Below are 27,040 nucleotides of genomic sequence, written 5' to 3'. Positions count from 1 at the left end.
CGATTCAATATACAAATTCAGGTGTGTGTCAAAGGTATGGTTATCTATTCTCGCAAACCCTAATTTTATTAACAAGTGGTATAAACTCAACAATGCTTGGACATTAGTTCATGCTAATAGTGGAGACAAAGAAGTTCCTAGTTTCATCCGAGTTATCATATCCTGAGTTGAGTTCTCAGTTTATATCTCATCATCCACAAGAAAATTCACGTTATCATATCCTGGGTTGAGTTCTCAGTTTATATCTCATCATCATTATGGCTTCTCTTTCATTTTCTTAAAACAAATACATGACTTTTCTAATACTAATCTATGCGTCGTTGGGTCAAGTAATGGATTAGTTCTATGCACAACTGATTATATTAAACAGAAGACTTATTATGTTTGTAATCCACTCACTAAGAGATGGGTTTTACTCCCACCAGTACCATTAGGAATCCCACTGCCACCAACAACGGGAAATTTCTATGTTGTAGCTGGTTTCACATGTGAAGAAGATCCATGTTCATCATCACTAATTTCTACTACTTTTAAGGTTATTCGTGTACCGATTTTTAATGGAGTAATATCATCTTGGGCATTCAAAGTTAGTATATTTTCTTCTGATTTGGGTGAATGGAATGTCTATGATGTGTCAGATCCTCCTAATGTTTCCTGGACACTCACCGGATATGACAACTTTGTTACCCTTGATGGTGTTTTCTACTGGATGCAAAAGGCAAGCACCAATATTGTAGCTTTCAGTGTTAATAGAAAGAACGTCCATGGGACTCGTGGAAATGAATGTAGGTTGATTAATTTGCCTGATGGAATGATGGATGATAAGAACATGTATTTAAGTCAATGTCTAGGGGAATCAGAAGGATTAATCTGTTATGCTACGGTCAGACATATGGCGATGAGTTTGAGTGTTTGGGTACTCGAAGAAGACTGGTATTTGTTGCACAATGATACCAAATTTAATGGTATGTTAGCACAAATAAAATCTTTGTTGACTGGAGTGGAAAGTAGCGATGATTTGATTAGAGAAATTCAGGTTTCATGTTTCAATCCGGTTGTACTCGCCTACAATAAGTACGTTTGGGCTTACATCAGAACCGGGAGACATGAACAACTCTCTCATCTTTTTTTCCTAGGTAGTAATCTTTCAGCTCCTTATTTGAGCGCCTTAACATTTGCTATAAAACCAGGGCCGACAATACTTCCACCAGTCAGTTGGTGTACATTAATGCCGGACGTATAAATATGATCATAATGTGCCTGTAATGGCCTATTTGGTGGTTCAAGACCCGATTATCATAAAAATATCCAAGGACCCAAGAGGAGTTTATTTTAATGCAGACGAGCATGGTCATCAGATTTTAGTCATCAAATATTCTACCACGTATGGCTGCTTACAAAAGTTTTATCATTGAGTTTTTGTGGTCTATTTTCCATTTTTTTTTTGGACTTACAAGTCTATTTGAATGTGTTAAATGTTATTTTTCTAATTAGTTTTTCTCATATTTAGTCTTAGAGAAACGGTTTGTAACCTTAAGCTTTTGATAATACAAAACTTAATCTTCTCTACCTTGTCGTTTCATGGCATCCGAACCAGGAAAGACTTAACCTAATTAAAATCAAATCAGAAAATTGTGCTTAAGATTAGCACAATGACTTGTGTAGCTAATGTAGCGATCACAACCATTAACTCTGGTGGAGGATCTTTATCGTTTCAAGATCGATTAGGTCTTGATAATACTCTTACCGATACCCAATGGGAAACCATTATGCAAATGCTTAAAAAATCGAATAATGATTCGAAGCTTTCTGGTAAATGGATACTTGATACAGGGTCTTCACGACACATGACAGGAACTAAAGAATTTTTATTTAAGACTCATAAAATAGGGTTCTCTTCCGTAAAGCTTCCGAATGGCACATACTCTCACGCTCCATGCCAAGGCACTGTGGTGTTTGGAAACAATTTGAAATTATTCGGTGTTTTATTCGTTCCTGATCTCCACTGCAACTTGATTTCTTTAGCATGTTTAATTAAAGATTTGAAATGTATTGTCGCATTGACTGATAAATTGTGTGTGATACAGGACCGCACTACGAGGACGGTGATTGGTGTGGGTAGGAACGAGACAGGGTCTATATCTTCCATAGTGGAACGCTCATTACTGCGAATCGAGTATGTGCTGGAGAAGATTATTGTTTATGGCATAGACGTTTGGGGCATGCATCTAATAAGGTTGTTTCTTTACTTCCGGGTATAAATAAAGTTGATTGTCTGAAATTTCTTAAGGAACCGTGTGATATTTTCTTTAAAGCTAAACAAACTCGGGAAACTTTTCCGGTTAGTGAGAATAAAGCGGATGACCTCTTCAATTTAGTTCATTGTGATGTGTGGGGTCCTTATCGTGCTCCATCTTCTTGTGGTTCACATTATTTTCTTATCATTGTCGACGATTATTCCCATTGTGTTTGGGTTTATTTGATGGCACATAAAACTGAGGTGGTGCAAAATTTTCGAAATTTTTGTGCAATGGCTAAGACACAATTTGATAGACAAGTTAAGCAGGTTCGTAGTGATAATGGTATGGAATTTCGTCCATTGATTCCATTCTTTTCTGAGCAAGGAATGGAATTCCAGACCTCATGTATGGATACACCACAACAAAATGGGAGAGTGGAACGCAAACATCGTCATATATTGAATGTGGGTCGTGCTTTGCGTTTTCAAGCAAATTTACCTCTTCAGTTTTGGGTTGAGTGCATTCTAACCGCTGCTTATATTATTAACCGCACACCTACTCCTTTGCTTAATTGGAGAACTCCGTATGAAATGTTACATAGGAAGTCGCCTATTTATAATCTTATTCGGCTATTTGGATGTTTGTGTTATGCAAGTATTATTCCTCATGATCGGAACAAGTTTAATCCTCGAAGTCGACGTTGTATATTTGTTAGTTATCCTCATGGAAAAAGGATTGGAAATTATTTGATTTGGAAACGAAACAATTTTTTATATCCCGGGACGCAGTTTTCTTTGAAAATAAATTTCCATGCGCGTCTGTTTCGTTCGATAGTGGGAGACCCACGGTACCCATTGTGTCAGAGAATACATATGGTGGTGACAGAACATCAACTGGCGATGAAGTGTCAGCTGATGATAACAGTACTGCTCCAGGCAGGACAAAACAGAACGAAAATGCTCTAACCGGTAGTGACGGTACAACTGCTCAGGGCAGTGGGAAGACTACAGATTCACTTAATGTAAATACACATAACATGTCGAATCCAGTACAAGGTGGAAGCTCAGTTCCACTCAATGATTATACACCTTCCGCAGTTTATTTATGTCCAGTACCAAGTGGAAGTTCAGGTCCATTTATTGATTATATACAGGACGTGTTTAAGGGAGGTCCCGCTGATAATACTGGGCTGTCAGACAATTCATTACCTGCTGCTGACAGACATGAGTCTCTGGGTGATACTTCTGACAAGGCAGTTCGGCGTAGTGATCGATCTCGGATTCCTAATACTCGGTTAAGGAATTATGTGTGTAATACTGTCACATCAATAGACCACATCTCCTCCGCTCCTCACTCGTCAACGTCTTCAGGTACACCTTATCCCATAACTAATTATGTGTCTTGTGCAAATTTTTCTGCTAATCATATTCGTTTTTTAGCGGCAATCACTACTCTTAAAGAACCAACCAGTTATGCTGAAGCTGTTCGCCTTCCCTGTTGGCGTGTAGCTATGTCTAAGGAAATTGATGCTCTTGATAAAAATGGCACGTTATCTATTACTGATCTGCCTCCGGGGAAAAAAGCTATTGGTTGTAAATGGGTTTATAAAATTAAATATAATTCTGATGGTAGTGTCGAGCGGTATAAGGGTCGCTTGGTTGTTCTAGGTAATAGACAAGTTGAAGGTGTGGATTATCATGAAACATTTTCTCCCGTAGCTAAAATGGTTTCTGTTAGAACGTTTTTAGCAGTCGCAGTTGCTCGTGATTGGGAGTTACATCAAATGGATGTTCACAATGCTTTTCTACATGGGGATCTTGATGAGGAAGTATATATGCAACTTCCTCCTGGATATTCGACTAATTCACCGTTTAAAGTGTGTCGACTCCATAAATCTCTATATGGTCTTCGTCAAGCTCCTCGTAATTGGTTTGCTAAGCTTGCAGGTGCTCTTAAGGCTTTTGGGTTTGTTGAGTCTTATGCCGATTATTCTTTTTTTACCCTATGACGGGGTGAGAATTATATCAGTGTACTTGTCTATGTGGATGATTTAATTATTGCTGGGAATAATTCCGCTGCTATTAGTGCTTTTAAAGCATATTTAAGTCAATGTTTTCACATGAAAGATTTGTGAAATCTCAAGTATTTCCTTGGTATTGAAATATCTCGTGGAGTTGATGGTTTGTTTTTATCTCAACGAAAATACACCTTGGATATTTTGTCTGAGACTGGACTTCTTGGAGCCAAACCAGCTTCTTCACCCATTGATCAACATCATCGTTTAGCTCTAGATGATGGACCGCTCTATTCTGATTCTTCTCAGTATTGTCTGCTTATTGGACGTTTAATTTTTTTGACTATTACTCGTCCTGAATTGTGTTACTCGGTGCATGTATTGGCTCAATTTATGCAGTCTCCTCGGGTATCTCATTGGGAAGCTGCTCTCCGAGTTCTTCGTTATCTGAAGGGCCATCTGGGTCAAGGGATTATTTTACGTAAGGATAGTGCTCTTCAGCTTACTGCTTATTGTGACTCTGATTAGGCCTCTTGTCCTCTTAGTCGTCGTTCGCTTACTGGTTACTTTATTTTTTTGGGAGGCTCACCTATATCTTGGAAGACAAATAAGCAACACACAATATCTCGTTCTTCTGCTGAGGCAGAGTACCGTTCCATGGCTTATACTTGTAATGAACTCACGTGGCTAAAGGCGTTATTGAAATCTCTAGGCGTGTTTCACTCTCAGCCTATGCGCCTTTACTGTGATAGTCAATCCGCACTTCATATTGCTGCTAATCCTGTTTTTCATGAACGAACCAAACATATTGAGATTGATTGTCATTATGTACGCGATCAAATTCAGTCAGGCGCTATTATTACTTCTCATGTTCGCACTACCACTCAACTTGCTGACATTTTCACCAAAGCTCTTGGACGTCCTCAGTTTGAGCTGCTTCTTCGCAAGTTGGGCATTCGTGATCTCCATGCTCCAACTTGAGGGGGAGTATTAGGAGATATGTATATTTGTACATATATTTTATATTTGGTTAAGATATATTTTAGTTAGGAAAGATAATATTTTATCATAGTTTGTTTTTGGGGTTTCTCATATTTAGTCTTAGAGAAACGGTTTGTAACCTTAAGCTTTTGATAATACAAAACTTAATCTTCTCTGCCTTGTCGTTTCAGTTTTCATCAACAATAACAAAGGAGGAAGACCACGAAGGATCAAACACATCAGAGGTCGTAGCAGTAGTACTGGTGAGGCTAATATTACAAGTAATGTTGCTACTCTTTCTCTTGATTGTGATACCATAGCAATTGAGATACTTAGCAGACTCCCAGTGGAATGCTTATGAGATTTAAGTGCGTCTGTAAACATTATCGAAGATGATCCAAAATTCATTGATTTACACTTAACCAGATCAAAAAACAGTCCAGGTCTATTCATGAATTTCCAACCCCCCTCTTATTATATCGAAGGAGTTGGTAAAGGGGAAGAATTGGTTTTGTTGACAGCTGACTTATTTCAGGACAAGCCGGTTGCAGTTAACAGCATGAGGAAGACAAATTCTTTGCATTATGATAAAGTTCTGGGACCTGTTAATGGTTTGATATGTTTCATTCATACTTCGGAACATGCTGTTCAGGTATACAACGCTGTGTACCAAGAAGTAAGGCCATGGATTAGTTCACCAGTATTTATGGATGAAAAGAGAATGACAAATTCTGGTGAGCATCTTGTTATAGGAGGAGTAAGCTATCAGTTTGGGTTCGACCCTGTTACTAAGGAGCACAAAGTTGTTTTTGGGTGGACAATTCTCGATAGAATCCCTTGTCAGGTTTGTGAGGTCTTGACCTTAAGAGACAATAAATGGAGAACTATTGATGAGGTACCTCGATGGACATGGAATTAATGTTCTTGCCAATGGATCATTGTACTGGTATATGCCGTTGTGGAGGTGCAGTGATCGTCCCGAGATAGAATTGAACGATGATCCTATGAAGTATCATGAACACTACTACGAAGTAAGCAAAATCTTCCGTACGATCATCATTCAATTCTATCATAGGACGATCACTACGACACTGTCGAGTATATACTTCGAGCATAATACGACTCCAGTAAGGCTTTTACAACATAGTACGACTCCAGTAAGGCTTTGAACATTAATTCCATGTCCATCGAGTGGAATCAGAGGTACCTTATCAATAGTTCTCCATGTATCGTCTCGCGGTGTTAACGACTGCAACTGGGCGCCCGTCTTGAAATAAGTCCGCTGTCAACAAAACCAATTCATCTCTTTTGCTGACTTCTTTGAATGCATAAGGTGAGGGCTTGACTGGAAAGTTCATGAAGAGACCTGGGCGTGCTTTTGATCTGGTATTGTATTGTTATCAAGAGAAAGAATACCAGCACTAACTATGCGCCCCATTTGTCAGACACTGGCTTGTTCAAAGAATAAACCTCCTTTTTCATCTGTATAGAGATTTACCAAGGTAAGGAATTTCAGTGTATTAGGACTCAGGGGGAGGAGGACGGCCGTAACCTAGATAGATCGCCAACTTAGAACCAGAGAAGAGATAACTATATCAGATTCTCCGGACGGTTTTTATAAGACCCGTTAGACCGATTAACCACAACCCGGTTAGAATTCGATCTTAACCCTGCAATTACACCTTCCATTACTGTCGACACAAAAGCCATAGCTCAACTATATTTCACTTGCAAATGGTGACATGTCTATCTATGATATTCACAACCAAGAGTACAAATCAGATTATGCTACTGAACTGTTATTTTTATTTTGGAAGTAAAGATGGCTTGGTCTGGTTGAGCATGAGTAATTCTAGATAGACGACATTTTAGACAACACCAAAATCCTCTTTTTCGCGTGGAATTAGCGGGTGTTCACTTTTGGGCCCTAATATTAGAAATTATGTGAAACGATTGTTTTTGTGTTGTCTAAAATATTGTATGTTTGGAATTTTTGGTTGAACATAGGGTGACGAGGCACTCTTGCCTACCCACAATGATTTTGATCTTGAAAAAGACACCTTATTTAAAAGGCTATACATCTGTTTTGTAATATGAATCTGTGTTAATCTCCAAGCCATATTGTTTGTGTCTTAGTTTTTATGGGATCTAACTCATTGCGTGACTCAGACCTAGCTTATTCGTTTGAGTGAGAGTTTTCAAAATTTATAAGACCAATCCACAGTAAATTTTTTAAATAAGATTTGACACAAAACAAGAGCATATAAATTAGATTCGGACGAGTAGTCAATTTCAATCGATTCTAAACATGTCTATTAGGAAATAATATATGAGAGTCTATATTTAGGAGATATGCACATTAAGTTGTGAGAGTTATATTAGGAAAGTGTCTATGTTTAGAGTTTGATCTTAGTTAGGAAAGTACCTTGAGTGGTCGTCAAGTTTGTGAACAATATAAATTGGCTGTTAAGCCATAAGAATTATACACCAAGAATTATTATCAATGTAGTCTTTTACGCTTCCGCGTTTATGCTCTCCTCTCTCTTGCTCGATCCTTAACATGGTATCAGAGCGAGGTGAGAGGTAGAGAGAGGAGAGAGAATTAGAGAGTTTTCGTTTTAGGGTTAAAAAAAAAAAAAAATTGCTGCGAAGAAGACATTAGAGTTTGAGAAAAAAAAAAAGAAAAGAAAAAAAAAGGAAAAAAAAAAAGAAAGAAAATCGTGACTGGTTACGAAGGATTAGGGTTCTCTGAACAAACAAAAGGATGGTGGTTTTGGAACGAGAAAAGATAGGGACATGCTGCTGCTACTGTTGGATCTCTGGCATTGTTGATGATTCTCATGGTGTTGTGTTGTCGACGTTGATTGATGGACAGATGAAGACGAAGAAAGCCGTGGAGTCTGCTGCATAATGTTGCAGAGAAGATTCGAAGAAGAAAAAAAGACAGACGAAAATTGTTGCTGACGGAGATGGCTGCAGCAATATATATTTGAGGCTGTGTGCGACAGCAAGAAAGTAGACTGCGAGGAAGATTTGCTGCCAGTTAATGGTGCGATGTTGCTGGCGATTTAGTTTTTCAAGACGACCTAAAAATCAGGTGAGAACTGGTTCCGCTGGTTTACAGGGATATGTTGGTTGCAACCTAAGGTTAACTGACTAGTCTGGTCAGTTTGAGCTTAATTAACGAGCTTGGTGATGGAGTTTGAGTTGTTGCCAGCGATTGATGAGTTGCAAAGAGAATGGTTGCTCCTATTGTTGACAGGGAAAGCTCGAGCCTGTGCTAGATTAAAAAAAAAAAAAAAAAAAGGTTGTTGCTGCCATTAACGAAGCTGTTTCCATTGAATGGAAGATTTTTCGGCAGCGATGATGATCATAAGTTAAGAACTCGAGCATCATTGTGATGATGAGACACTGATAATGCCGTGATTGATAGAAGGAGTGTGTGATGAAGAGAAGAGTATAAAAACGTTGTGGTGATGCTGTTGTTGATGCCAGTAATGGAGTTGGTGTTTATCGAAGGTGTACGGCAGGTGGTGGTTGCTCGGTCATGGGACGACGTTTGCTAGAGCTTTAGGGTTTCACAACCCTAAGATCAGGTAAGAACCGCCGTAAAAAAAAAAAAAAAAAACAAAGTACGTGTTATGTGAGGTGTTACAAAGAGCAATCACAATTACAGAGATGTTACTAAAGAATTGTTACAGAAGCGTAACAGAAAAAAAAAACGTACCAAAGAGTTGTAACAGTAAAGAAGTGTGACGGTTTCAGTCAGAGACGTTGCAGAAATCAGAATTGATGATGGTTAAGAAGAAGAATTTGTGGCAGAAACATGGTGATTGAAGAGTTTGTGGCAGAAATTTGGAAATCCTACAAAGTGTGGCAGACTTTGTGTTAGTTATTGCTTGTGGCAGAAGCATAACAAGAGAAAGATTGTGAGAGAATCTTAAAAAAAAAAAAAAAAAAAGTGTGAAGGTTTCCCAAAAATAGCGTGACTGGAACAAGAGAAGAAGAAACAACATTCATGTTGTGAAGAAAGAAAAAAAGAAGAGAAAAGAAAACAATCACCAAGAGGTGATGAGAAAAAGAACAACAATAATATGTTGAAATCCTATGAGTTGTCGAGAGAGTACAAAAGTATTCTATGGAAGAAACCAAGAAAACAAGAGTACAAGAAGTATTCTTCCGAAGATGGGACCGCAATGTCCTTAAACTACAAAGATGGGACCGCAATGTCCTTAAACTTGCATTGGGACCGAAATGTCCTTAAACTACGAAGAGGACCGAAATGTCCTTAAACTACGAAGATGGGACCGTAATGTCCTTAAACTACGAAGAGGACCGAAATGTCCTTAAACTACGAAGGGGACCGAAATGTCCTTAAACTATGATCTGAAGATTTTATTTTTTTTCGCAAAAGCGTTGAAAAAAAAAAAAAAAAAAAAAAAGAAAGAAAACCGAAGTTAAATTTCTTTGGTCCAAGATGGGCATTCGTGATCTACATGCTCCATCTTGAGGGAGGGTATTGATGAGTGCCAAATATTGTATATATTTTATCCCTTTTTGTTGGCATTTACTCATCTTTTGTGCATTAATTCTACATTTTATCCCATATTCTGTATTTTCATTGTTTTCAAGAATAAATATTTTTTCTTACTTAATTTTGCATTTTTAGGTAATAAATAAAGTTTGGATGAATAGCAGAGCGGAAAAGAGCAGAAAAGTAGTGAAAAGCCGGGAGGAATTACACAAGGAAGCCGCGAAGAATGTTGTGCACAAGACCAAAAGGGTAGAAATGGGCACAAGAAGGAAGAATTGTTCTTAAAGAAGATATGGGCTTGGCATACCCAAGGCCCAAAACCCTTACCCAAACCCATTTTCTATAACCAAAACCGCCTCCATCTTCAGCCGTCGGATTGGATCCATCTCATCATCCGATGGTCGCTCCTTCATCGCGCATCAAAATCTGAAGCTCCTATCACACACCATAGTAACTAAATTCCAAGCCTTCAGATTAGATCACATTTAGATCCTACGGTCGCTTCTTTGCTTGCGCATCAAACCTCGATACTTCCGCTTAACACTACAACACCTAACTCCATCTGGTGTCGTCAATTTTGTTGTATCTCATCATCCGACGGTAGCTTCACGATTACCTCCGTATAGCCGTTAGATCTACCTACCATCTTCACATCCAACGCGTATCATCGCTAGACATCAAAGTTTGATGAACCCGCTCAACACCCTAAGCATCAAACCCATCGACCCAAAACAAACACCCACCTTCTTCTTCCCCAAAACTCATTTCCCCCAAATTTCTTCTCTTCCCCCCCGACCATGGCAGACACTGCCATGTCTGCTCCGCCGTCTCCATCTCCACCACGACCACAAGGACGCCACCACCATCACCTACCTCTTCCCTAGTCGTGTCTGTCTTGTTCTTAGCATTAATTTTTGATGCTACCAAGAAGACAAACATAGCTAGGGTTTCACAGTGGAGAGAAGAAGGAAATTGGAGCAGCGTTCGAGTAAAGGATTAGCAGAGGAGGAGAAGTACAAGCATGGGTCGAGGCTATTTGCATCAGAGAGTGAGTTTAATTTCCAATTTAAAAATTAGGGTTTCCAATTTAGGGTTTCTGAAAATTTGGATATTTTGTAAGCTATAAAAGGGAAGTGATGTAGGATGTTAAAACTGTTCTTGGACTAGCCAAGTTACCAATTAGGTTAAATTTTAGTTTGTAGAATTTTAATTTCAAAATCAATTTAGGGTTTATGTTTCAATTTTATTTTCAATTTCAATATTCACTGCATATGTTAAAATTTGTGCTCCTGTTTAATTATGTGTTCTGTTAAATGTTGTGATGTTCCTGTTTAATGTGTTCCTGTTTAATTTTAATTTGTCATGTTAGTTCACTGTTGTTGCTCACTGTCAGTTAAATGTTCACTGTTATGTTAAACTTGCTGTTAGTTTGATGGAATGCTAGGCTAGATATCTTTGAAGCATTGAACTGATTGTGCAATGGAAGAAATCAGTGCTCATAGCAAGCTGATTATCTTGCCATTCTATTTGTGTATGCTTAGGTTGCACTGTTGATTGAGCATTGGGAGAAATTAGTGCTCATAGCAAGCTAATTATCTTCCCATTCTTTTTGTTTGCCTGTATTCTTGCCTTAGTTTTGTTCCATTTTAGTTTCACTATCATCCTTTCCCTTGGCCTTAGGCCTTGGTTCATCTTGCATTGTTCTTTGCTTTTTCCCTGTGTTGCTTGTGTTTGCTATTTTCTCCTGCTTTGCATTTTCTTCCTTGCTTGTGCCACTTCTTTTCTTGTTACTTCCCTTGGCTTGCTGCATTGCTGTTGCTGTTGTCTGCTGCTTTTGCCCTGCAGCTGCTGTGCAGCACTTGTGCTGCTACTGCATTGCCTTCCTTTCCCTTGTGTTGCTGCCACTTCTTCTCCTGCTACTTAGTGCTGCCATTTCTCCCCTGCTGATTGCTGCTACTCAGTGCTTTGGCCACTGCCTTGCAAACTGCTAGTGCTGCTGTGCCTCTGCCCTGCAGTACTGTTGCTGCTCCCATCTTTGCCTTGTGCTGTGCACTTGCCTTGCTGCATTGCACTGTTCTCTTCCCCTGCCTTGCAAACTGCTGCTGCTACTTGCACTGCTTGTGCAGCTGCTGTGCAGTCTTGCTACTGCTGCTGCCTTCCAAAGCCAACTGAGCCCAAAGCTCACTTCAAACTGAAGCCCAATTCAGTCAACTGTGGGCTTAACCAAAGCCCAGTTCATTAAGGCCCCAAGCCCAAATTCATTGTTAAGGCCCAGTTCACTGTAAGGCCAAAGCCCATTTACATTTCAAAGACCAACTGAGCCCAAGCTCAGTTCATTTTATTGTTATCAAACCCATTAGTACTCAAGCCCAATTTAAGCCAAAAGGCTTCATAACCCAATAGCAATTTAGGAACCCAATTAGCTAGAGAACTCCAAACACACCAAGTCTCTGTGGATCGACCCGTACTTGCACGATCTACAACTGACGACCGTGCACTTGCGGTATTACTGTAGGCCCGCGTTTCTTCGCTTCATTTTTATACACTCCTCCGGGGCCTACCAAGTTTTTGGCGCCGCTGCCGGGGGTTGGTGCTGTGTTTTTCTGTTTTTTTTATTAGCTATTTTTGCATTTCACTGCATAGCATTTGCATCTGCATCTGCTTCACTTCATTTGTTGTTGGACCTGCTGTTCTGAACCAGTTTTTCCTCTGCTGGGACGCCACCAAGGAAAAGAACCAAAGCCCAACTGGGTTTTTGCAACAATATCAGAGCAGCTGGGCTGTGCTTAAAAGGTAACCCATTTAAGAGAACCCGAATTGTGGGCTTCCAATTTTTAATTGTGGGCTTGTAATATTAAAGCCAATTTTTGGGCTTCTCTTATTTTCTGTTGGGTTTGTAATAATTTATTTGTGGGCTTGTATTTAATTTTTGTGGGCTTGTTTAAATTCTTTCATTGGACTTGTATTTTGGACTCTGGGTTTAAACCCAGCTGAGCTTATAACCGATCACGCTAGTTGAACTCGTTAGTGGGCCGAGTACCCAAATTCTAGGCCGAGATTTTGGACTCAGTTCCACCAAAAGTTTTCAACCTAGCTGAGCCAAAGAAAACACAAAACCAACAGTGGGCTTGCTCCCGTTCAAAAACCAAATTTTATTTTCTTTCTCAAAAAAAAAAAAAAAAAAAAAAAAAAATTCTTTTTCTCCCATTCAAAAAACCAAATTTTACTTGCTCCCATTTTAAACCAAATTTTCTCTTCTTTATCCCATCTTAAACCAAATTTTTTTTTATTTTACTCCCATTTCAAAACCAAATTTTCAAATGTCTCCCACCAAAACCAAATTTTTCCCAAAAATCCAAACCCTTTAAAAAACCAAATTTTGAGCTTTGTAAACTCTTTACTTAGTGATGAGTGCCAAATATTGTATATATTTATCCCTTTTTGTTGGCATTTTAACTCATCTTTTGTGCATTAATTCTACATTTTATCCCATATTCTGTATTTTCATTGTTTTCAAGAATAAATATTTTTATTAATTAATTTTGCATTTTTAGGTAATAAATAAAGTTCGGATGAGTCGCGGAGCGAAAAGAGCAGAAAAGTAGTGAAAAGCCGGGAGAAATTACGCAAGGAAGCCGCGAAGAATGGTGCGCACAACCTCATTTTCTACACACAAAAGCGCCTCCTTTCTCAGCCATCAGATCAGTTCTCAGAAGCATCCAACGGTCGCTCCTTCATAGATCATCAAAATCTGAAGTCTATGCCGAGCACCACAGCGCTGAAATTCCAAGCCTTCAGATTAGATGGTAGTTGAATCCAACGGTCGCTCCCTTGCTGTTCATCAACATTTGATATCTCCGCCTTACACTACAACACCTAACCCCATCTAGAGCCGTTAACTTCGTTGTATCAAAAAATCTGACGGTCGCTACAAGCTTCACTTCATCCCACCATCCGATCCACCTACCAGCTTCACATCCCACGGCCCATCTCACGAAACATCATCTCTTGATGAACCCGCCTCACACCCTAGCGACCGAACCCATCCACCTAACCAAACACCCCCTTCTCTCCCAAACCATCGAACCCTCTCCACCATCACCTCCACAGCAGAGAACCACCTTCTTCCCCTGCAACCGTACCACCACCTTCTTCACCTTCACTGCCACCACCACACCTCCACCAACTCTCTGTCACCACGTCCATCAAAGCAACCAATACCATCTGTTCCCTTCTCCTTAGCCACCTATTTTCTCAATTTTTGCACGTTCTCTATCAGAAACCCTAGCGTGCAAAATTGGTAAATTAGGTCGAAAGTGAGAAGCAATTGAAGGCATGGAGAGGTAGAGAAGGACAAATAGAAGCATGGGTCGACATCAAAATGGAGTGATTGTATCAAATTGGGTGAGTAATCACCAACCCTAGCTACTGATATTTTGGGTAAAAATGGGTAGAACCCTAATTATGTTGTGAACTATAAATATGGGTGTGGGTGTGTTGTAGAAAGCATGTTTGGATTAGCCGACATCCAGGACTTTCATGTCCTGTTAATTTCAGTTCAAGTTACATGTTAATTTCAATTCACAGTTCAATTTTGAGTGTTATAAAATCTTGTCAATTTCAGTTGTGATGTTTGCTCTGTTTAGTAGCTCAAATTTCATTTATGTTCATGTTTACTATTTACTGTTAGATGTTTGTGTTCATTGTTAATATTTGTTTCCTGTTAATGTTCTGTTTAGTTTCACTGCTTCTGTTATGTTGTCTCCTGTTGATGTTTGTTAATGTTCCTGTCATGTTTGTTTTGCTGTCACAATTGATGGAATGCTAGGCTAGGTATCTGTGAAGCTTTGATCTAATTGTGCAATGGAAGAAATCAGTGCTCATAGCAAGCTGATTTTCTTGCCATTCCTTGTGTATGCTTAGGTTGCAGTGTTGATTGTGCATTGGGAGAAACTAGTGCTTATAGCAAGCTAGTTCTCTTCCCATTCTTTTAGTATACCTCCTGAATGCCTTAGCTTAGCCTTGCTTCATTTCAGTTTCTTTCATATCCATGCCCTTGGCCTTAGGCCTTGGTTAACTTGCTTTGTTCTTTGTTTCTGCCACTGTTTTACTTTCACTTCATTGTCATCTTTGCTTGCTGTTATCTTGGTTTGTTTTATCATTTTTCCCTTGCTTTGGCCACTGTTTTGCTTTCCTTCCTACACTGCTGCTGCAGCTGCTGTGCAGCACTTGTGCTGCTGCTGCATTGCCTTCCCTTCTGCTGTTGCTGTTGTCTGCTGCAGCTCCACTGCTGCATTGCTCTCTTCCCCTGCCTTCTTCTCCTGCTGCCTTCCTTTCTCTTGCTGCTGCTGTTGCTCCTAGGCCTGCTACCTGGTGCTGCCACTCCACTTCTCCTGCCAAGCCCAGTGCAATTCCAAAACAAAAGCCCAAGGTTTAGTTCACTGAGGCCCATTTCATTAAGGCTCAAAGCCCAGTTTAGGTTAAGGTTAAAAGCCCAATTCAGTCAACTGTGGGCTTAATCAAAAGCCTAAGTTTAAGGCCAAAGCCCATTTGTACTTCAAAAACCAAACTGAGCCCAAACTCAGTTCATTTTATTGAAACAAACCCATTAAGCCCAATTGAAGCCAAAAAGGCTTCATAGCCCAATAGCAAATTTAGGAACCCGAATTAGCTAAAACACTTACAAAACACTCCCAATCTCTGTGGATCGACCCGTACTTGCATGAGTTACAACTGACGACCGTGCACTTGCGGTATTACTGTAGGCCCGCGTTTTTTTTTGCGCTTTAATTTTATACATATCTCCGGGCCCACCAAGTTTTTGGCCGGGGATAATTTTTACACCTCTTTGAGGCCTATCACTTAGCTTTTGAGCCAATCATGAATAGATCTTTTTCTACAGTTGGGGAGTACAACAAATCCCTTAGAGAACTTGCATATGGACAAACTTCACGTTATGAACCTTCCACGGACCATGATGTCAATAGTCATAGGAATTATTATGGACATTTTCAAAGTCCCGAGCCGCAATACATGAACCCTAATGACTATTCATACATGCATCATTCATCGCAACGTGAAAATGAACATTTTGATAGTGCCTCACTCACACAATCATCACTTATGGATCAAATAGAAGCTCGAATCACAGCTTTAGAAATGCAATCACATGAGGAATCTGTCACATCTAATTTTCTTAGGCAACCTGAAATCTATACATGTCCCGCATGTGGCAGTTTAGACCACCCTGTTGAGAATTGTCATATTTTGCATAATTTTAGGCAATGTAGAGAAAATCCAATGTATGAAATGCCCATAAATTGTGAGAATGGTAGTCATTGGGACCATAATCAATCCTTTGAGGGTTGCGATCAATATTTTGTAAACCCTAATGACCATGCACACATGTACCATTCACCACAATTTGAACATGAAGAATTTTGTACTCCCGTGAATTTAGACTCCACCACAGAAGCTTTAAGACTCTGTCAGCAAGACTATGATAGATCTACAACACGAATTCATGCACATTTAGATCAGATTTTGCTTCACAGACAAAAGGAGGAAATTCATGAGGAAATGTATGTTGTCCCTAATGAAGTGTCTAGTCCCATTCATGTAAATAATGTTGAATATGAACCTAATTTAGAGGAACATGAATCGACTAATGACACCACCACTGTTAATAAGGACCAATATGCATGCTACCATGATGATGATTATGATGATTATGATGATATGTTAGAAGAACATGAAAATATTGTGGAACCTGTTGGTTCAATAACATATGGCTTCTCGCCCTCGACCTTCATGAATGTTGTTCTTTCTAATACTCATTGTAATTCATATGATTTTGATATTGACATGGGATTCGTACAATCATTCTGTGAAGATGAGCATGACATAGGAATAGTTGAATCTTCTGTAGACACTAATATGCATGAAAATATATTTGATGTGTCTGATTCTCTACCTAGGTCACATTGTGATATTTCTCCTCATTTGCCGATACATGAGAATAAATTTGTTGATGATGTTGATGATTCTGAGTGTGAACTTGCTGAACTGATTGATTGTGAGCATGATGTGACATGTGTAGATGATTTAGGAGATTTTGATTTGATTAATAATGACGCACCTATTCTCCTACATGAGTCACAATCTGTTGGCCTTCCACCCAACCTAGATTTGGTTTGTACCAATATTGTAAAACCAATTTTTCTGAGAATGCCCAACCTAGGTTTGGAACTGTGTGCTTCCCAAGTCCTCTTGGACTATTTTGCATCTAAGTATAATATCTTTGAGGGACCACAGTTGGAAATTGCATGTTTGCCCGTCCCTAGCACAGTTCATTTCGAGCTAGACCTTTTGCATGATGAACCCCCGAAACTGCGCGATTTTGTTTTCAAAATTATATCTTCTGTAAAATCCAGGTTTGGGGGTAGCTCATTTTGTTTCACAGTTTCACTTGCATGCCTATCATATTATTATTGTGTGAAGCTGTTGAAGTCTCTACACTTTTTCTTTTGGGTTGATCCTCAACTCTTTAGATTGTTAGTGTATGGTGAATTTTTTGTATATAATCCAGTAGATAAAATTTCTTAAAAACCCTTTTGTTCCTTTTGTATATATTTTGCTAATCCAATATGATCTCGGCTGAAATATGTTGGATTTTTTTTGCCTTGAATAACGGAGTTTTAATTCTGCTTTCGCCGAAATCGGGTATTCTCTCTCCTTTTACTCTACTCAGCATGTCCCTTTCCATATGTTGCATCTTAATTCTTTCCATATTTTGAAACATTGAGGACAATGTTTAGTTTAGGTTTGGGGGTATAGAGTAGATGCCACGATAATATGCTATAATTAAAAACGAACTCCTTCTTCTTTTTGAAAAAATTGAAAAATTCCAAAAAAAAATTAAAAAAATCAAAATTCAAAAAACAATTAAAAAATGAAAAAATCATAAAAATGGAGCTCATTTACCGTGAAATGTTGACTCTTGTGCAAATATGTATTTTTATTAGGAGTCTTAGTCTAGATATTTAGGCACCCTGATTCTAGCACAATTCACATAGTGATAAGAAATTTGCACGCGCACGATCTACCAATACATGTATGGCCTCGATCTTCAAGGTGTTTGATAGGAAGTTACGATTGCCAATCACTTTAGAATACTGAACGAAACTTGACTAGCTTGTTTTTTGGTTGGTTGGGATAGAAGGTGGAGGTTACATTAAGAAAGACAACCATCGAATTTAACTGGGTGCATCAAAAAGGGCTACCTCTTGCAAAGTGTCATGTAATCTTTTGTTTCCTTTTGTATATGTATCAAAAGTGTTTCCTTATTCAAAAAAAAAAAAAAAAAAAAAAAAAAAAAAAAAAAAAAAAAAAAAAAAAAAAAAAAAAAAAAAAAAAAAAAAAAAAAAAAAAAAAAAAAAAAAAAAAAAAAAAAAAAAAAAAAAAAAAAAAAAAAAAATCAAGTATTTATCAATTCCATCCTCTCTTGTTCCAAAAATAAAAAGAGAGTAGTAAATGTAAATAAGAGTCATGTAAATAGTCATCTTTTGTTGTTTCATTGTAATAAGCAAGGAGGGTGTATGCCATTGATGTACAACGCGAGCAATTGTGAAATACCTCCAACTCATTCACAATTCTCGTAAAGTCCGGACAGCTAGCTAGATTTCGACCTTGGTTCTTAGCCTGAGAAACTATCTCTTGGTGATTAGTAGTCATAACTTCAGATCTTTCTTTACACATGTGTAGATACACTTTACACTCTTATCACATGTCTTTTTTTGTTATCAGTGCTAGGATTGTGCCTTTGATAGCTAGATTGACATCTCCATTTTGCTGTGAGCTTTAACTGACTTGCACATGTCACATTTGATGGAATCTGAGCTTATATTTTGACCTAGAACTTTGTAGGTACACCTCTGGTAAACCTTCACGAGACTTCAACTCGTCCACTAGGGACACTTAGTGGTTTAAAAGGCTTACTGCATACGCTAAATGCATTCGAGAGACCAGCGACAGTGGTATAGTTAGGATTTCCTTAGTTTTGTTTTACTTGAGGACAAGTAAAATTCAGGTTTGGGGGTATTTGATGAGTGCCAAATATTGTATATATTTTATCCCTTTTTGTTGGCATTTACTCATCTTTTGTGCATTAATTCTACATTTTATCCCATATTCTGTATTTTCATTGTTTTCAAGAATAAATATTTTTTCTTACTTAATTTTGCATTTTTAGGTAATAAATAAAGTTTGGATGAATAGCAGAGCGGAAAAGAGCAGAAAAGTAGTGAAAAGCCGGGAGGAATTACACAAGGAAGCCGCGAAGAATGTTGTGCACAAGACCAAAAGGGTAGAAATGGGCACAAGAAGGAAGAATTGTTCTTAAAGAAGATATGGGCTTGGCTTACCCAAGGCCCACAACCCTTACCCAAACCCATTTTCTATAACCAAAACCGCCTCCATCTTCAGCCGTCAGATTGGATCCATCTCATCATCCGATGGTCTCTCCTTCATCGCGCATCAAAATCTGAAGCTCCTATCACACACCATAGTAACTAAATTCCAAGCCTTCAGATTAGATCACATTTAGATCCTACGGTCGCTTCTTTGCTTGCGCATCAAACCTCGATACTTCCGCTTAACACTACAACACCTAACTCCATCTGGTGTCGTCAATTTTGTTGTATCTCATCATCCGACGGTAGCTTCACGATTACCTCCGTATAGCCGTTAGATCTACCTACCATCTTCACATCCAACGCGTATCATCGCTAGACATCAAAGTTTGATGAACCCGCTCAACACCCTAAGCATCAAACCCATCGACCCAAAACAAACACCCACCTTCTTCTTCCCCAAAACTCATTTCCCCCAAATTTCTTCTCTTCCCCCGACCATGGAAGACACTGCCATGTCTGCTCCGCCGTCTCCATCTCCACCACGACCACAAGGACGCCACCACCATCACCTACCTCTTCCCTAGTCGTGTCTGTCTTGTTCTTAGCATTAATTTTTGATGCTACCAAGAAGACAAACATAGCTAGGGTTTCACAGTGGAGAGAAGAAGGAAATTGGAGCAGCGTTCGAGTAAAGGATTAGCAGAGGAGGAGAAGTACAAGCATGGGTCGAGGCTATTTGCATCAGAGAGTGAGTTTAATTTCCAATTTAAAAATTAGGGTTTCCAATTTAGGGTTTCTGAAAATTTGGATATTTTGTAAGCTATAAAAGGGAAGTGATGTAGGATGTTAAAACTGTTCTTGGACTAGCCAAGTTACCAATTAGGTTAAATTTTAGTTTGTAGAATTTTAATTTCAAAATCAATTTAGGGTTTATGTTTCAATTTTATTTTCAATTTCAATATTCACTGCATATGTTAAAATTTGTGCTCCTGTTTAATTATGTGTTCTGTTAAATGTTGTGATGTTCCTGTTTAATGTGTTCCTGTTTAATTTTAATTTGTCATGTTAGTTCACTGTTGTTGCTCACTGTCAGTTAAATGTTCACTGTTATGTTAAACTTGCTGTTAGTTTGATGGAATGCTAGGCTAGATATCTTTGAAGCATTGAACTGATTGTGCAATGGAAGAAATCAGTGCTCATAGCAAGCTGATTATCTTGCCATTCTATTTGTGTATGCTTAGGTTGCACTGTTGATTGAGCATTGGGAGAAATTAGTGCTCATAGCAAGCTAATTCTCTTCCCATTCTTTTTGTTTGCCTGTATTCTTGCCTTAGTTTTGCTCCATTTTAGTTTCACTATCATCCTTGCCCTTGGCCTTAGGCCTTGGTTCATCTTGCATTGTTCTTTGCTTTTTCCCTGTGTTGCTTGTGTTTGCTATTTTCTCCTGCTTTGCATTTTCTTCCTTGCTTGTGCCACTTCTTTTCTTGTTACTTCCCTTGGCTTGCTGCATTGCTGTTGCTGTTGTCTGCTGCTTTTGCCCTGCAGCTGCTGTGCAGCACTTGTGCTGCTACTGCATTGCCTTCCTTTCCCTTGTGTTGCTGCCACTTCTTCTCCTGCTACTTAGTGCTGCCATTTCTCCCCTGCTGATTGCTGCTACTCAGTGCTTTGGCCACTGCCTTGCAAACTGCTAGTGCTGCTGTGCCTCTGCCCTGCAGTACTGTTGCTGCTCCCATCTTTGCCTTGTGCTGTGCACTTGCCTTGCTGCATTGCACTGTTCTCTTCCCCTGCCTTGCAAACTGCTGCTGCTACTTGCACTGCTTGTGCAGCTGCTGTGCAGTCTTGCTACTGCTGCTGCCTTCCAAAGCCAACTGAGCCCAAATCTCACTTCAAACTGAAGCCCAATTCAGTCAACTGTGGGCTTAACCAAAGCCCAGTTCATTAAGGCCCCAAGCCCAAATTCATTGTTAAGGCCCAGTTCACTGTAAGGCCAAAGCCCATTTACATTTCAAAGACCAACTGAGCCCAAGCTCAGTTCATTTTATTGTTATCAAACCCATTAGTACTCAAGCCCAATTTAAGCCAAAAGGCTTCATAACCCAATAGCAATTTAGGAACCCAATTAGCTAGAGAACTCCAAACACACCAAGTCTCTGTGGATCGACCCGTACTTGCACGAGCTACAACTGACGACCGTGCACTTGCGGTATTACTGTAGGCCCGCGTTTCTTCGCTTCATTTTTATACACTCCTCCGGGGCCTACCAGGTATTAGGAAATAATATATGAGAGTCTATATTTAGGAGATATGCACATTAAGTTGTGAGAGTTATATTAGGAAAGTGTCTATATTTAGAGTTTGATCTTAGTTAGGAAAGTACCTTGAGTGGTCGTCAAGTTTGTGAACAATATAAATAGGCTGTTGAGCCATGAAAGTTGACACACCGAATTATTATCAATGTAGTCTTTTACGCTTCCGCGTTTATGCTCTCCTCTCTCTTGCTCGATCCTTAACAATGTCAAATTCAGAAAAAACAAGTATGTGTGAAGAATCATAGTCCATAATTGTTAATATCCCTTAATAAGCTTATAATATACAACAATATAAAATGGCACTCTATTCATTACTAATTGATTTTGGATGCTGCAGATTTTAACATAGCGTCAGAGTCCGGCCCTATGCAAATATGCCCAACGACCATCCACACAACACTCATTGGCCCTCCTGTTGGAGGCCCACCCGGACTGCCCTACACGACTTGATCGGTTGGTTGGCTAGAAAAAAATTTAGCAGTGAAGTCTGGATTTCCGGACCACCCATATCCGAAAATCCAAAATCTCTTCGGATTCGGAGTTTCATATCAGATTTTTTTTAACTGCTGATTACCGTTCATTTAATTCACAATCACGACACATGTTAATATCGACGGATCAGATTTTCTCAGACTACTCCCAGTTTGTAATAGTTTACAGATCAGAGTCCAACTATCTTAAGTATGCTTCCGTATAAAAATAGATAATTCTGGTTTATTGATAATGATTATCCTAAACCCGTAAATCAAATTATATTCTTAATCATCGGCAGCTTATTTATTTTATTTATAAGAGCTCTTTTTAGTGAATTTTCAGAAGAAGTTATTAGTTTTTTCTTTGATTTTTTTTTCAATTCAATGGCTACTACTACCAGTGAGAATGTACCAGTATTTTCAAGTCTTGAATCAGTTTACGGCGGAGATGGTGGATCTCAATTAGAGGAAGCTCAAATTCGTTATGATAATTTGAAATCTAAATTCCAACAAGTTTTCGGCCATCTGCCTGATGTTTTTGCCCGATCTCCAGGTTTGATCTTGTTTTCTCTCAATTTATTGTTTGAAGTCTCGATTATGATCATGCTGAGCTTGATAATTGATGTGAATTTGAGAATTTTTTGGGTTTTTGAAGTTTTTATTGTGCTGTGATTTGAATGAAGATGCTAGCAGAAATTGGGGTTTTAACTTTACAGTTTCCCATGTCTGACTCGGGTCCGACTTGAATCTGATTGAGACATGTTTACTGCTGAGCTAATTGATCATTGATATTTTTAGGTTATATATGTTTTTGTGCTGTAATTTGAATGAATTTGACCATGATGCTGGAGATACTAGAATAATTTGCGGTTTGAACTTCAGTGTTCTCCATGTCTGACTCGGAAGCTTTCCAGTCAGATACAACACATTGTACTTAAATTTAATTCGTTCATGCCTGGATTGACTGAGAGGTCATATGTACCTTGAGCTAATTGATCGACTTAGATACAGACGAACCCCCACGAGGATTGAATTGGATCAGTATTTGTCTTGTGATTTGTTGTGTGTTTATGTTGGCTAGAGTCAGTTGAAATATGTTCTGAGGTTTGAACTATTTGTTGAATGTACAGGTAGAGTGAACTTGATCGGTGAACATATTGATTATGAGGGATATTCGGTGTTGCCAATGGCTATACGGAAAGATACTATCATCGCCATTCGTAAGCACGATGATTCGGAATCACCGAAGCAAGTTAGAATAGCTAATTTCCGCTGATCCTGAACAGGTATACTTTTCTAATCTTTCTCATACTATTATGGAATACAATTCGACCTTACACTAGCTGATTCCGAAATGATAGTGCTAACTAACGAGGCAAGAGCTTATGCACACTCATAAATAACATGAGTATATAATTGCATCTCTGTGTTAAATATGAAGCACTGAACTCCATTGCTAATATTAAAATGTGTAGGAGAATCCCATATATTTAGCTTCCACCGTATATCAACACATTCTAATTTGTGTGTTTATCATATTTCCTGATCACCTTTGAAGCACTGCTTGTATTGCTTGTTTGATTGATCGATCAAGTCATCGTAGTTTTGTTCAGTGTTTGCATATATTATGTAATGCCTCATTATACTAGTTTTATGAATCCCACATCACACAAGTTATGGATCTTTGTACTAGTATCATTTCTGTCTGCGTTTTCTTCGTGTACTTTACTAAAGGTAAATAACAATGGGTTACCTGCAGGACATTGATTTGAAGAATCACAAGTGGGGACACTATTTTATTTGTGGGTAAGAAAAGATTCTTTTCCTGATTGCGTAGTCTAGTCAGATGATAGCAAAAAGTACTGAATTTCTTGTGTACAATGTGTCTGCAGGTACAAAGGATTTCATGAATTTGCTAAATCAAAAGGTGTAGATGTTGGTGTTCCAGTTGGTCTCGATGTTCTAGTAGATGGAACTGTGCCTACAGGTTTTCCCCGCACTTTCTGTTATTACATGCTATTTTAAAACAGTTCAATTTTGCTGAAACCGGGTTAATAACAGTATACGTACAGAAAAAGTTTAAATTTTCTAGCAATTTCTACCCAGGATCTGGATTATCAAGCTCAGCAGCATTTGTTTGTTCCTCAACCATTGCATTGATGGCCGTTTTTGACATGAATTTCCCTAAGGTACCCTGAACTCAAACCTGCCATTTTATTTTAGTATGTCTTGTGTAGATGCTTATTGATTCCACTTTACAGAAAGAGATAGCTCAGCTTACATGTGAATGCGAGCGCCATATTGGGACACAATCTGGGGGGATGGGCCAGGTATGATAAACTCACTCTGATAGTGCTATTATGCTCGTTTTTTCTAGCATCTTCCATTACAGTTGCACAGTATTCATAAAAAGCAAATGATGGGGATGAATTTTTTTCCCTGTTTTAGTGAAATTTATCGTTCTGTAGTTTTACTTTTGAGTTCCTGTAAATTCTGTGCCTTTTGATATAATGGACGTAATACAGTTGATTGATTTCACACTCTATTCTTGTACTTCGTTGAAATTATTGATCAATCTTCCTCGTGGTTTTTAAATCAGTTTTGGGTCTTAGGCATAATACAAAACTTGGGTTCTAGGATGCGCTTCAGAATCTAGAAGATCCATTTTCGCTGGTATATATAGTTACAATAAAGTTCAGTTGTAAGACATCTATTGGACCCCATCTATTGGTTGCTTGCTTTTGTGTAGATTGATTTTGTCATCCCTAAGCAAAAATATGTCACGTAGTCTTACACCCCTTGTTGCACTACATTATATGTATTCTGTTATAAGTTAAGGGTATAAGTTAAGCACCCTTATTGGCTGTAATAAGCTTACTTGTATCTTAAGTGTAGTCCTCTGTCAGTTAATTCATCCTGGATGCAAGCTGATCTTTCTTTTCTGGCAGGCAATCTCTGTAATGGCCAAATCTGGATTTGCAGCATTGATTGATTTTAACCCTATCCATGCCACTGATGTGCAACTTCCTGCTGGTGGGACTTTTGTGATAGCTCATTCCTTAGCAGAGTCTCAAAAAGCAGTAACTGCAGCAACAAATTATAATAATCGAGTTGTTGAGTGTCGTCTAGCATCAGTGAGTTTTTACCATTTTTCTTCAAACTGCTTCTGCTGCATTCTCCAAAGTCTGAAGTATAACCTGTTGATCGAGCTTAATAGAAGTTGTTTCGATGGTTTCTGAAATATTGCAGATTGTCCTTGGTATAAAGCTAGGAATGAAACCAGAGGAGGCACTCTCCACAATGAAAACTCTATCTGATTTTGAGGGTTTATGTGTTTCGTTTGCTGACAGTCGTGGCTCTTCTGACCCTGTCCTTGCTGTCAAGGTATCCATATGCTTGAATAATGACACTATTCAAAGATTTGCAAGAGGCAATTCTCTGTCTGTTACATTAGTGTGATTGTATAAAGCTTGATTCCGCTTGTGACCGTTAAGACTGAAAGTTTTATGGAAGCATAAAACACTTTGTCAAAGTTTCTCTTTCGGTTCAAGTTATATTTCTATCCAGTTACTATTGTAAGTCTAATTCTGTTCATTCTTGACAGGAATTTTTGAAGGAAGAGCCTTATACAGCTGAAGACATTCAAGAGATCATACAGGAAAATCTGGAATCAGTCTTTTCTAGTTCTACATCTTCACTGGATGTTCTCAAGGCCGCAAAGCACTTCAAATTGTTCCAGGTAATTCCTCGGCTAAGGAGTAGTTCATCGTCGAAGTTCTTACACTTATTTCTTTTGACACAATTGAACCATCATGTATCCAATGACAATGGATCTGGGTTTGCTTGTCCAGAAAAGTAAAGTAGAAGTTAATTGCTACTTACTGCTTTTATGATGTAGAAATTTGTATGAGTTTTGTTTCTTGGTGTCGTTTTTGAGTTTTGTGTGCATATCTGTTGCAGCGGGCATCTCACGTATACTCAGAAGCTAAGCGTGTCTATGCTTTCAAGGAAACTGTATCATCAAAACTAAGGTGCGTCCACCTTGTAAATGTGGTATTTTTTAATATCATTTTATATGCCAACCCATTAGCACACTGTTGCTTATTCGATAAAAATCAAATAGTCTTTGCCCCATAGAATATGTGGTGATTAGGTGTTACACCAATACCGGATGTACAGAAGAAACTGTTTTTTCTTTCTTCTATCCTGTCATGTTCTTTTCGAATTTTGAGCAAGTAATAAGAAACACATAATCTGACAGAATAGTAGTACTAATTTTTCCTCAAGTTCTAACTGCTGCAAAATTTGGTTTTCTAGTGACGAAGAGATACTACAAAAGCTTGGTGACTTGATGAATGATAGCCATCACAGCTGCAGTGTCTTGTACGAATGCAGGTATTCTAATGGTTCGCTCTTGTTTACGTGATTCATATAGATACATATAGTATTGATGTATCTTCACACATCTACCTGAAAGATTCTTCTAGTCGTATAATGCTATCTAATTTCTTAAGTGTTTTTCCTCATCTCTTTTTCCCAATTCCTTAGTTGTCCAGAGTTGGAAGAGCTAGTAAAAGTTTGCCGGTTAACGTATAATGCTATTGATGGAGTAGTACCATCAATCAAACCCATCACTTTGTAACCTCTTAGAAGAGGCTTAAATTAGGTTACCCAAAGGAGATAGTTGGTGTCTGTTAATTTGGCACTGATGAGATGGTTAATATGAACTTGCTGCAAATTGAAAGTTTCAGCAGCCATTGATGAGAAGGTTTTTTTTTTTTGTTTGCGTGGTTTTCTGGATCGACTGGCGTGATTTCAAGTGAAGACTTAACTTCTGTATTTTTTCCCTTGCTTAATTGTGCAGGATTGTCTTCACTTATATACACAGGAGTACTACATCTTACAAAGATATTTTTAGAATTATATTCTAGATCTAACTATCCACAATTATAGATGGAGACAGAATAGGAGAAGTAGTTTTAGATTTTTGAAAACTTCTCAGTCTACATTGACTGAGGCAATGTAGGATCTTGTGTGACTGGATCCTTAACACTCCCCTTCAAGTTAAGCATGAGT

General features: G+C 38.6%; 1 pseudogene; it reads left to right on the top strand.

Moving 5' to 3' along the window:
* Positions 1–22,228: 22,228 nt before the first annotated feature.
* On the top strand, positions 22,229–27,040 carry LOC113299643 (annotated as a pseudogene).

Source organism: Papaver somniferum, chromosome 7 (genome assembly GCF_003573695.1).
Source record: "Papaver somniferum cultivar HN1 chromosome 7, ASM357369v1, whole genome shotgun sequence".
Lineage (NCBI taxonomy): Eukaryota > Viridiplantae > Streptophyta > Magnoliopsida > Ranunculales > Papaveraceae > Papaver > Papaver somniferum.
This window is presented reverse-complemented; position numbering and strand designations above follow the sequence as displayed.